Genomic DNA, 12,820 nt, shown 5'->3' on the forward strand with positions numbered 1-12,820 from the left:
GTGATAATTTGATTTTAGCTCTTTTAATGTGCATGTGATGTGATTTCATTGTGGTTTTACTTTGTATTCTCCTGATGATTAATAGTGCTGATCATCTTTTCCTGTGCTTTTCCTGTATCCTTTTCAGTGAGGTGTCCCTTCATATCTTTTCCCCCTGTTTTGGTTCAGTTATTTATCCTTGTATTGATCAGTAAGAGTTCTTTATATATTCTAGTTAAAAACCATCTGTCGCGTGTCATGTTTTACAAATATATTCTCCAAGTCTGAGGGAAAAAAAAGTCTTCATTTTTTTAAAAAGTATTGTTTACAGAGCAAGTTTTTAATTACCAGTGAAGGCTGGTTAATTGCTTTTTCTTCTTTTGAAGTTTGTCTTTTTTATGTTGAGAAAACAGAAGGCCATGGGGGAAGGGAAGAGGAAAAAATAGTTACAAACAGAGAAGGAGGGAAGCAAACCATAAGAGACTCTTAAATACAGAGACCAAACTGAAGATTGGTGGCGGGGGGAGGGGGGGAGGAGAGGCGTAAATTGACTGATGGGCATTGAGGAGGGCACTTGTTGGGATGAGCACTGGGTGTTGTATGTAAGCGATGAATCACAGGAATCTACCCCTGAAACCAAGAGCACACTGTTTTGTTTTTTTTTTAATTTTTTTTTTCAACGTTTATTTATTTTTGGGACAGAGAGAGACAGAGCATGAACGGGGGAGGGGCAGAGAGAGAGGGAGACACAGAATCGGAAACAGGCTCCAGGCTCCGAGCCATCAGCCCAGAGCCCGACGCGGGGCTCGAACTCCCGGACCGCGAGATCGTGACCTGGCTGAAGTCGGGCGCTTAACCGACTGCGCCACCCAGGCGCCCCGAGCACACTGTTTACACTGTATGTTAGCTAACTTGACAATAAATTATTTTTTAAAAATGTTGTATTTAAGAAATTGCCAAACTATATGTCACTAACTTCCTATGTTTTCTTTTGAAAGTTTTATACTTTTAGCTCTTATATTTGGGCCTATGATCCATTTTTTTAAGTTTATTTTGAGAGACAGCACAAATGGGGGAAGGGCAGAGAGAGGGGAGAGAGAATATCAAGCAGGTTTCTGTACTGCCAGCACAGAGCCCGACTTGGGGCTCGATCCCATTAACCAGAGACCCTGATCTGAGCTGAAATCAAGAGTTGGTCACTTAACCAACTGAGACACCCAGGCGTCCTATGATCCATTTTGAATAGTTAGTTTTCTATATATGGTGTGAGTGAAGAGTCAAGATTCATTTCTTTCTTTCCCGTCCCTCCCCACCCCTCACCCCCCGCCCCAGCTGGTCCAGCACCATTTGTTGAAAAGATTATTTTATTCTCATTGAATTGCCTTGGCAGCTTTATGGAAAAAGAATTGGCTGTATTTATCTTGATCTACTTCTGTGTTCTCCTGTTTCATCAATCTATTCATCTATTTTTACACAAATAACTGTTGATTATTGTAGCTTTATAATAAATATTAAAGTCTGGAAGTATTGGTCTTCCAGCTCTTTTTTTGTTTTGACTATTTTAAGTCTTTTACATTCCCATATAAATTTCAGAATGAAAGTGTAAATTTCTACAGAAGAAAAGCTTGTCGGCATCTTGATTGGGATTATGTTGAATCCATAGAACAGTTTTGTGGAAAATTGACATCTTAATATCAACCTACGAACGTGAGCTATATTCTCCCTTATTTAGGCCTTTAATTTGTCTTAGCAATGATTGTTTCAGTGTAAAGGTAATATATATCTTTTGTCATATTTATCCACAGGGACTACATATTTTTGATGCTGTAGTATTGTTTTAGAAACTTCAATTTCCAATTTTTCATAGCTAGTAAAAATATAATTTATTCCTGTATTTGATCTTACATCTTACAACCTCACTAAACTCACTCTAGCAACATTTTGGGGGTAGATTTTGCATGGTTTTTTTTTTTGTTTTTTGTTTTTTGTTTTTTGTTTTTTTTTTTACATAGATGATCATGTCTGCAAATGAAGACAGTTTGTAAAATAAATAGGCTTGTTCCTTTCCAATCTGGTTCCTATTTATTCATTCATTTATATATTTATTTATTCATTAAATAATTAATTTATTCATTTATTCATTCTTTCATTCATTTAATTATGGCCTATGGCATTGGCTAGAAGTTCCAGAACAATGTTGAGTAGAAGTAGTGAGTGGACATAAGTTGTATTGGTCCTGATGTTAAAACATGTAACCTTTCATAGATGCCATCTATCAGGTTGGGGAAATTCCCTTTTATTGCTATGTGCAGAGAGTTTTTATCAGGATAGGATGCTGGAATTTTTTAAATGCCTTTCCAGTCTTCATTGAGACAAACATGTCTTCTTTTTCTTCTTTAGACTGTTTATATTGTGAATTACGTTGATTGATTTTGAAGGTGTAAAACCTTCCATTCTTTGCATAAACTTCACTTGACCATAATGAATTAAAGTCCTTTGTTATATATTGTTGAATTTAATTTGCTAATGTTTTAAGAAGTTTTGCATCTCTGTTCATAAGGGAGTTTGGTCTGTTGTTTTCTTGTAATACCTCTTTCTGGTTTATGTACCAGGGTCTGCTGGCCTCATAAAATGACTTGAGAAGTATTTCCTTCTCTTTAGTGGTCTAAGAATTGTGTGATAATATGCACCTTGTCTCTTAATTTTGATTATTCTTATTGGAGGTTTATCAATTTTATTGATCTTTTCATAGAACCATTTTTTGATTCCATTGATTTGGTTTTTTAAATTTTTTTAATGTTTGTTTTTGAGAGAGAGAGAGAGACAGAGCACGAGCAGGGGAGGGCAGAGAGACAGAGGCGGACACAGAATCTGAGGCAGCCTCCAGGCTCCAAGCTGTCAGCAGAGAGCCCATTGTGGGGCTCGAATTCATGAACTGTGAGATCATGACCTGAGCCGAAGTTGGATGTTTAACTGACTGAGCCACCCAGCTGCCCCGATTCCATTGATTTTTTTTAACCTTTTTTTTCAGATTTGATATCATCGATTTCTGCTCATCTGCTTACTTTTGGTTTCATTTGCTCTTATTTTTCTACTTTCTTAAAATGTGTGCTGAGTATCTTTGATTGGAGACCTTTCCTTCTTTCCAATATAGGTTAGTTTAGTGCTATAAATGGCCCAGGATTGCTTTAATTGCATGCCCAACCTTTGATATGTTGTGTTTTCATTGTCATTCAATTTAAAATATTAACCTCTAGGGGTGCCTGGGTGGCTCCGTTGGTTAGACATTGGACTTCAGCTCAGGTTATGATCTCACAGCTGCGGAGTTCAGGACCCATGTCAGGCTCTGTGCTGACAGCTCAGAGCCTGGAGCCTAGTTCAGATACTGTGTCTCCTTCTCTCTCTCCGCCCCTCCCCTGCCATTCTCTCGTGTCCTCTCTCTCTCTTTCTCAAAAATAAACATGAAAACAATTATAAAAAAATACTGACTTTTCTTAGTCATCTTCTGTGATCCAAGGGTTGTTTGTGTTATTTAGTTTTTATCTTTTTTTTTTTTTTAATGTTTATTCATTTTTGAGTGAGAGAGAAAGAGCACATGAGCAGGGGAGAAGAAGAGAGAGGGAGACACAGAATTCCAAGCAGGCTCTAAGCTCTGAACTGTCAGCACAGAGCCCAATGTGGGGCTTGAACTCAGGAACGGTGAGATCATGACCTGAGTCAAAGTCGGACGCTTAACCAACTGAGCCACCCAGGCACCCCAATGTGTTATTTAGTTTTTAAAGATTTGGGGATTTTCCAAATATTTCTGTTACTGATTTCTAATTTGATCCCACTGTGGCCAGATAACATACTTTGTATAATTTGAATCCTTTTAAATTTATTGAGACTGTTTTATGGGCCAGAGTATGCTTTATCTTAGTAAATGTTCCATGTGAAGTTGAAAAGAATGTATGTTGGGGCAGCTGGGTAGCTCAGTCAGTTAAGCGACTTCAGCTCAGGTCATGATCTCACAGTTTATGAGTTTGATCCCTGCATTGGGCTCTGTGCTGACAGCTCAGAGCCTGGAGCCTGCTTCAGATTCTGTGTCTCTCTCTCTCTCTCTGTCTACCCCTACCTCTCCCCTGCTCATGCTCTGTCTCTCTCAAAAATAAATAAAAAAAAATTAAAAAAGATTGTATATTTTAATTTTAGGTTTAGAGTATTCTATAGATGTCAATTAAATCACATTGGGTGATAATGTGACATAGTCTTCTCTGTCTATACTGATTTTCTAATTTTTGTATCAACAGAGGTGTTGATATTTCAGTATAATTATGGATTTGTCTATTTTTATACTTCTATCAGTTTCTATCAGTTTTTGTTTCATGTTTTTTGAAGCTCTCTTATTAGGTGCATAAATATTTAGGGCTGTTACATCATCTTGCTGAATTGACCCTTTTTCCATTTGAAGTATCTGTTTTTTGCCCATTTTACCTTTTAATTTTAACCTATTTGTGTCTTCATGTTTAAAGTGGGTTTCTGTTAAGCAGCATATAGCTGGGTCATGCATTTTTATCCAGTTTGACAATCCCTGCCTTTTAATTGGGGGTATTTAGGCCATTTATATTTGTTATGATTATTGATATGGTTGTATTTAAATCTACCATCTTTTTTATTTTGTATCCCATTTGTTCTACTTTTTCCTCCTATTCTTCTTCCTCTTGGATTAAGTAAATATTGTTCTGTGATTCACTTTATCTCCTTTGTTGGATTACAAGTTATAATTCTTTGTTGTGTTATTTTACTTGTTGCTCTGTGGTTTATAGTGTACATTTTTACAGTATAAACCAACATTTATACAGTAATATGCCACTTGATATGTAAGAATGTTAAAGTACTATACTTCATTTTACCCCCCCTTTGTATTGTCATACATTGTACTTCAACATGTATGAATCCCACAATGCATTGCTATTTTTGTTTTACATACCCAGTAATTATTGAAGATACTTAAAAAGCACATAAACATCTTTTGTTTACCAACATATTTACCATTTCTGATATTCTTCCTTAGCGTAGATCCATTTTCTTTCTGCTTGAAGCACTTTAACATTTTCGGTAGTGTAGCTCTGCTGGTGATTTATTCTTTTAGCTTTTGTGCGTCTGAAAAGTTCTTATTTTGCTTTAATTTTTTAAAGATTTTTTTAAAGTTTATTTTTGAGAGAGAGCACAAGAGGGGGAGAGACAGAGAGAAAGGGAGACACAGAATACAAACCAGGCTCCAGGCTCTGAACTGTCAGCACAGAGCCCGATGCAGGCCTTGAACTCAGAAACTACAAGATCATGACCTGAGCTGAAGTGGATGCTTCAGTTACTGAGCCACCCAGGTGCCCCTGCTTTCATTTTTTAAAATATAGTTTTGCTGATAATAGAATTCACCATTTTCCCCCCTTTGAATGCTTTAAATTTGCTTCTACACTGTTTTCTGGCTTGCATGCTAGAGGCAAAGTGTACTGTCATTATTATCCTTTCTCCCTCTCTATAATGCCTTTTTTTCCTCTGCTTTTAAGATTTTTCTCTTCATCATTAATTTTATAGAACTTGTTGTGATGTGCTTTAGTGCAGTTTTTGTTGTTGTTATCTTGTACTTAGAAGTTCTTTACTATTCTTACATCCTTGGTTTTATAATTTTCATCCAATTTAGAACATCAGCTATGATTTCTTAAAATATTAGGAACCCTTCTTAATTATGCATACATCAGGGTTCTTGGAACTGTCCCATCAACAATGATGCTATTGTTCCCTTCCTCTCTGCCCCCCCACCACCCAGTCTTTTTTCTGATACTTCCTTTTGGCTAGTTTCTGGGTCTTCAGTGTATTTTTTTCTTTACTGGTGTCTGATATATCAGTATCTGTCTTTTCTTTGTTACTGTCAAGTGGTTCCTGCCTGTGCTTCAGGTAGTTTCCTCATATCCATGTGCTGATCGGTACTTAGCTGAAGATGTGAACACAGCTCTCTGCAGATCTCTTGAACCTCCTCTTTATGCAACTCTCTCCTCTCCAGTACCTCTGCCCTGTGAACTGTTACCATCTTTGCTTCCTAAGGCTGCCAACTTTCCCTCCTCAACTCAGGGAAACTGTTAACCTCCAGCCATGTTCCCTGTGCTACAACCTGGAAACTTAATAAGCTAGAGCAATTAGAGGGTTCACTTCTTTTGTTTACCTTCTCTTAGGATCACTTCCTGAGGTCTGATGTCTGAAAACTACTGTTTCATACATAGTCTTTTTTTTAAGCTATTTTGGAGGGGAGGGTAAATCTGATCCCTGTAACTCCATCTTGGCCTGAAGTAGAAGCTCCCAAATAACTTCATAATATTATAAAAAATACTTTAAAAGGCTTACTTAAAGTATTTTTAAATACTTTAAAAGATTCTTTTAAAGGATGTCAAAACTTTCAGGTAACTGTGAGCTACACTTTGAGAATCACTGCTGTGTATCCTGGTAGGCCCACAGACAAATATTTAAACTTTATAGTTTTAGAGGCGCCTGTGTGGCTCAGTCGGTTAAGTGTCTGACTTCAGCTCAAGTCATGATCTCACAGTTCGTGAGTTTGAGCCCAACATTGGGCTGTCTGCTCTCAGCATGGAGCCAGCTTCAAATCCTCAATCCTCCTCTCTGCCCCTCCCACTTTCTCTCTCAAAAATAAATAAACATTAAAAAAATGTAAACATTATAATTTTAGTGTGATCAATTTTTTATTTTATTTTAAAAATTTTTTAAAGTTTGAGAGAGCCTAAGTGCGTGAACAAGGGAGGGGCTTAGAGGGAGAGAGAATGTTAAGCAGCCTCCACAGAGCCCGACTCAGGCCTCAAGCTCATGAATCAGTGAGTTGAAATCTAGAGTCGGATGCTTAACTGAACCACCCAGGTGGCCCTGAAACAGTTTTTTAATAGAAAATCTTGCAGTAAACCTTATATCTGTAACAGTGATGAAAGAATGATCTGGCTGATGTGGGTGTGGAGAGCCTAGGAGCCCTCTGCCTTGGATTCCCTTAGTCTCCAAAAAACACCTTATGGTATTTCCTCCAAAGAGCTCAGAATAGTTTGGAAACCAGTGGACAAGCCAACTTAACTATCTAGTTGAAGCTCTAGAAGGAAGGACACTTTATCTTTATGTAGCATTCCTATATCAGATAAAGCACATGGATACTAGAACTTGTTTTTGTATTTCATTAAATGCAAGTCATCTTGTCCTTTTGGTGTTATATTGGGTGATCCTGCCTTCTGGTGCATTTGAAGACTGTGAAGTAAATGAATAAAGTAGGCATCTACATTAGTGTGTTACATTTTATTCTCATACAGTATGTGGTGACATGGCCCCAGATTCTACCTTTAATAAAGTAATACTGATCAAAATGAACCCAGGATTTGGTCTGCTTGAAACAGTAGAACACTGCAATTCAAGGCCATGAAAATGTTTTGTTCAAAGGTCATTCCCCATAATCCCTCACTTTTTGTTGAGTTAGGCAATGATACTTTTTTTGCATAATACTTTGAAGTCTGCTATCATATGTTGCAGTCTTTCTCCTGCAGTTTATTTTTTTAAAGTTTGCAATTCAGTGGTTTTAGTATATTCATAGAATTGTGTGACGATCACCACAGTCAATTTTCAAACATTTTAATCACACCAAAGAGAAATTGCATACACATTAGTAGTCATTCTCCATTTCCTGGCAATTTTCCTAGGCTGTCTCTTCTGCAGTTTAGATAAGGCAACACACTTAACTAATCAAAGTGACTCCCTTACAAAAATTATGTCCTTTTTTGAAATAAGCCAGGATATACTGGTAGTCATGAAAGTGGCCCTAAACATTGGCCTAGCTTTTTAAAGTTGAGGGCTAACAGAGAATGGGTTTTGCATTGGTTGCAAATGAGTAAATTACTAACATTACAGGGTTTAAACTGACTACTAGTCAGATTGTGACATCAAGTGGGTGTTTAGGGAAAGACTTCTTGCTGCCACCAAGAATTAGGTCTGTGCAAAGTCTACCATGTGAAAAAAGGTTTAGACAAAGAGTTGAGGTTTCAGGATCAATGATCTGCTCTACTGACAGTAGTTTTTATGTCTTTTATGTTGCCTCCTAAGCACTGTGGGGTGTGTTTTGGTAGTAAATGGGTCTGATGAAGCCAGGGGATGGCACGGGAAAAGCTGTGTTCTGTGATGTCTCCACTGGCCAAACATAATTGCCAGGGCAGCAGGTTTCATATGGGCTTTTTTCCTTTATGCCTTATAACCACTTTTGTGTTGCAGTTTCATATTTCTTGTCAAGTTATTATCTTGATTCAGCTCTGTATCTTTTTGATCAAAGATTGAAGGATAAGTAAAAAAAAGCTAGTTAGTTGTTGGAAGAAAGAATGTGCTTTCGGATAAAATGGTCTTGTTAAAATCAGAAATTAAAAAGTTAAGCCACACGGGCACCTGGCTGGCTTAGTTGGTGGAACGTGCAACTCTTGATCTTGGGGTTGTGAGTTTAGGCCCCATGTTGGGTGTAGAGATTACTTAAAAAAAAAAAAAAAAAAGAAAGAAAGAAACTTAAGTTCTAGATCTACCATCAAATACCAAAAGTGAAATGTGTGAGGACATTACTTCTTGTTCACGGATTACTTCACAGCTGGCTCATAATTCACCAAGTGAACATGAATCTGGAAAAATGGAGCATGGTGGACAAGGTGTAGTAATATTCTAAGTGTTGTGATGCCTAGCTCTTCTTGAAATATTTTAAACCTACAAATGTGTTCCTTTGTGCTCAACTATTATTACTATTGTATCTGTAAAGTCATTCTCCCTTAAAACTATACCATCCTATAAAAAAAACTCCCATTTTTTTACTACATTTCTTTTTATTATTACTAATTTATCAAAATGTTACAGTATTTTCAGGTGTACAACATAATGAGTCAGTAAGTCGTACATTATGCTGTGCTCACCTCAAGGGTGACTACCTCTGTCACCACACAGCACTACTACAATATTGTTGACTATATTCCTTCTACTGTACCTTTCATCCCTAGGACTTATTCTGTAACTGGAAGTCTGTGTCTTCTACTTTCTTTCACCCATTTTGCACACCCCACCTCCCTCCACACCCCTGCAACCATCAGTTGTCTGTATTTATGAACCTCTTTCTGCTTTTTGTTTATTCATTTGGTTTTTAGATTCAACATATAAGTGAAATCATATGGTATTTGTCTTTCTCTGATTTATTTAGCATAATACTCTTTAGGTCCACGCATGTTGTCTCAGAGGCAAGTTCCCACCCATTTTATGGCTAATATTCCATTGTACATATAGATCATATCTTTATGCATTCCTCTATGGACCTTTGGGTTGCTTGCATTTTTTTGGTTATTATAAATGCTGTAGTAAACATAGAGGTGTATATAACTTTTTGAATTAGTGCTTTTGTGGTTGTGTGTGTGTGTGTGTGTGTGTGTGTGTGTGTGTGTGTAAATACCCAATAGTGGAATTACTCGGTTATATGGAACTTCTATTTTTAATTTTTTAGAGGAACCTCCATACCATTTTTCACAGTGCCTGCACTAATTTGCATTCCGCCAGTATTCACAAGCTTCTTTTTTCTCCACATTCTCACCAACACTTGTTATTTCTTGTCTTTTTGATTCTACCATTTCTGACAGGTATAAGATACCTCATTATAGTTTTGGTTTGCATTTTCCTGATGATTAGTGATGTTGACCATCTTTTCATGTATCTATTGGACATCTGTATCTGTATGTCTTTGGAAAAGTGTCTATTTAGGTCCCTTGCCCATTTTTTAATTGGGCTGTTTGTATTTTGGGAGTTAAGGTGTATAAGTTCTTTGTATATTTTGGATAGTAACCTCTTATTGGATATATCATTTGTGAATATCTTCTCCCATTTAGTAGTTTGCCTTTTTGTTTTGTTGACAGTATGCTTCACTGTGTAAAAACTTTTTATGTTGATGTAGTCACAAGTTTAATTTTGCCTTTGTTTCCCTTGCCTGAGGAGATAGATCTAGAAAAATAGTGCTGTGGCTGATGTCAGAGAAATTACTGCCTATGTTTTCTTCTAGGACTTTTGTGGTTTCAGGTCTCATATTTAGGTCTCTAATCCATTTTGAGTTTATTTTTATGTATGGTATAAGAAAGTGGTCCAGTTTCATTCTTTTGCATGTAGCTGTCCAGTTTTCCCAGCTCCATTTATTGATAAGACTGTTTTTCTCTGTTGTATGTTCTTGTCTCCTTTGTCATAGATTAATTGACCATATAAGCGTGGTTTTATTTCTGGGATGTCTATTCTGTTCCATTGATCTATGCATCTTCTTTTGTGTGTGTGTGTGTGTGTGTGTGTGTGTGTGTGTGCCAGTACCATATTGTTTTGATTACTGTATCTTAAGATCTGGGATTGTGATACTTCGAGCTTTGTTTTTGTTCTTTGAGGTTGCTTTGGCTTTTTGAGATCTTTTGTGATTCCTTACAAATTTTAGTATTATCCTACTACAGTGACAAATGCTTTGGTATATTCATAGGGATTGCATTGAATCTGTAGTTTACTTTGGGTAGAATGGACATTTTAACAAGATTGGTTCTTCCAATCGTGAGCATAGGAAATCTTTACATTTGTGTCATTTTCAATGTCTTTCATCATTGTTTTATAGTCTTCAGAGTACACATCTTTCACCACGTTGGTTATTTCTAGGTATTCTTTAAAAAAAATTTTTTTTTAATCTTTATTTTTGAGAGAGACAGAGTGGGAGTGGGAGAGGAACAGAGAGGGAGGGAGACACAGAATCCAAAGCAGGTTCCAGGCTCTGAGCCGTCAGCACAGAACCCAGTGCGGGGCTTGAGCTCATGAACTGTGAGATCACGGCCGGAGTCGAAGTCAGACACTTAACTGACTGAGCCACCCAGGCGCCCCAAGGTATTGTATTCTTTTTGATGCAATTGTAAATTAAATTTTTTTCTTAATTTCTCTAATTTCTTAATTTCTTAATTTCTCTTTCTGCTACTTCATTATTAGTGTATAGAAGCTCAGCTGATTTGTGTTAATTTTGTTTTGTTTTGTTTTGTTTTGTTTTGTTTTGATTTGTGTTAATTTTGTATTCATTATTCCTAATAGTTTTTTTGGTGGAGTCTTTAGGGTTTCCTCTGTCTAGTATGTCTCTGCAAATAGTGACATTTTAACTACTTCTTTACCAATTTGGATGTCTTTTATTCCTTTTTTCTTGTCTGATTCCTGTGACTAGGACTAGGACTTCCAGTAGTAATGTTGAATAAAAGTGGTGAGGCTATCAGATATCTTTGTCTTGTGTCTGGTCTTAGAGGAAAACTTCTAGGTTTTTACCTTTGAATATGATGTCAGCTGTGCTTTTTTTCACATACGGCCTTTATTATGTTGATATGATTCCTCAAAATCCACTTTATTGAGAGTTTGTATCATGAATGGGTGTTTAATTTTGTCAGATGCTTTTTCTGCATCTGAGATGATATGATTCATATCCTTCGTTTTGTTCATGTGGTGTTATGTTGATTGATTTGCAAATAGCCATCCTTGCATCCCTGGAATAAATACCACTTGATTGCAATGAATTATCCTTTTAATGTATTGTTGAATGTAGGTTGCTAATATTTTGTTGAGGAGTTTTGCATCTGTGTTCAGAGATATTGGACTGTAGTTTTCTTCCTTAGTAGTGCCTTTGTCTAGTTTTGATACTAAGGTAATGCTAGCCTTGAAAATGTACTTGGAAGCTTTCCTTCCTCTTCTATTTTAGAATAATTGAGGGGAGTAGGTATTATCTCTTGTTTAAATGTTTGGTTGAATTCACCTGTGAATTCATCTGGTCCTGGACTTTCCTTTGTCAGTTTTTTGATTACTAATTCAATTTTGTTACTAGTAATTGGTCTGTTCAGATTTTCTATTTCTTTGTGATTCAGTTTTTTTTCCTATTTATTTATTTACTTAAATTTATATCCAAGTTAGCATATAGTGCAACAGTGATTTCAGGAGTAGATTCCTTAATGCCCCTTACCCATTTAGCCCATCCTGCCTCCCACAACCCCTCCAGTAACCCTCTGTTTTCCATATTTAAGAGTCTCTTATGTTTTGGCCTCCTCCCTGTTTTTATATATTTTTTTGCTTCCCCTCCATTATGTTCATCTGTTTTGTATCTTAAAAGTCCTCATGTGAGTGAAGTCATAGGATATTTGCGTTTCTCTGACTAATTTTGCTTGGCATAATATACTCTAGTTCCATCCACATAGTTGCAAATGGCAAGATTTCATTCTTTTTGATTGCTGAGTAATACTCCATTGTATGTATGTATGTAATTCATTTTTTATTTTTATTTTTTTAATTTCTTTTTTTTTCTTTTTTTTTTATTTTTATTTTTATTTTTTTTTTAATTATATATGAAATTTATTGTCAAATTGGTTTCCATACAACACCCAGTGCTCATCCCAAAAGGTGCCCTCCTCAATACCCATCACCCACCCTCTCCTCCCTCCCACCCCCCCATCAACCCTCAGTTTGCTCTCAGTTCTCAACAGTCTCTTATGCTTTGGCTCTCTCCCACTCTAACCTCTTTTTTTTTTTTTTCCTTCCCCTCCCCCATGGGTTCCTGTTAAGTTTCTCAGGATCCACATAAGAGTGAAACCATATGGTATCTGTCTTTCTCTGTATGGCTTATTTCACTTAGCATCACACTCTCCAGTTCCATCCACGTTGCTACAAAAGGCCATATTTCATTTTTTCTCATTGCCACGTAGTATTCCATAGTGTATATAAACCACAATTTCTTTATCCATTCATCAGTTGATGGACA

Source organism: Herpailurus yagouaroundi, unplaced genomic scaffold (genome assembly GCF_014898765.1).
Source record: "Herpailurus yagouaroundi ecotype Mexico unplaced genomic scaffold, PumYag 162, whole genome shotgun sequence".
NCBI lineage: Eukaryota > Metazoa > Chordata > Mammalia > Carnivora > Felidae > Herpailurus > Herpailurus yagouaroundi.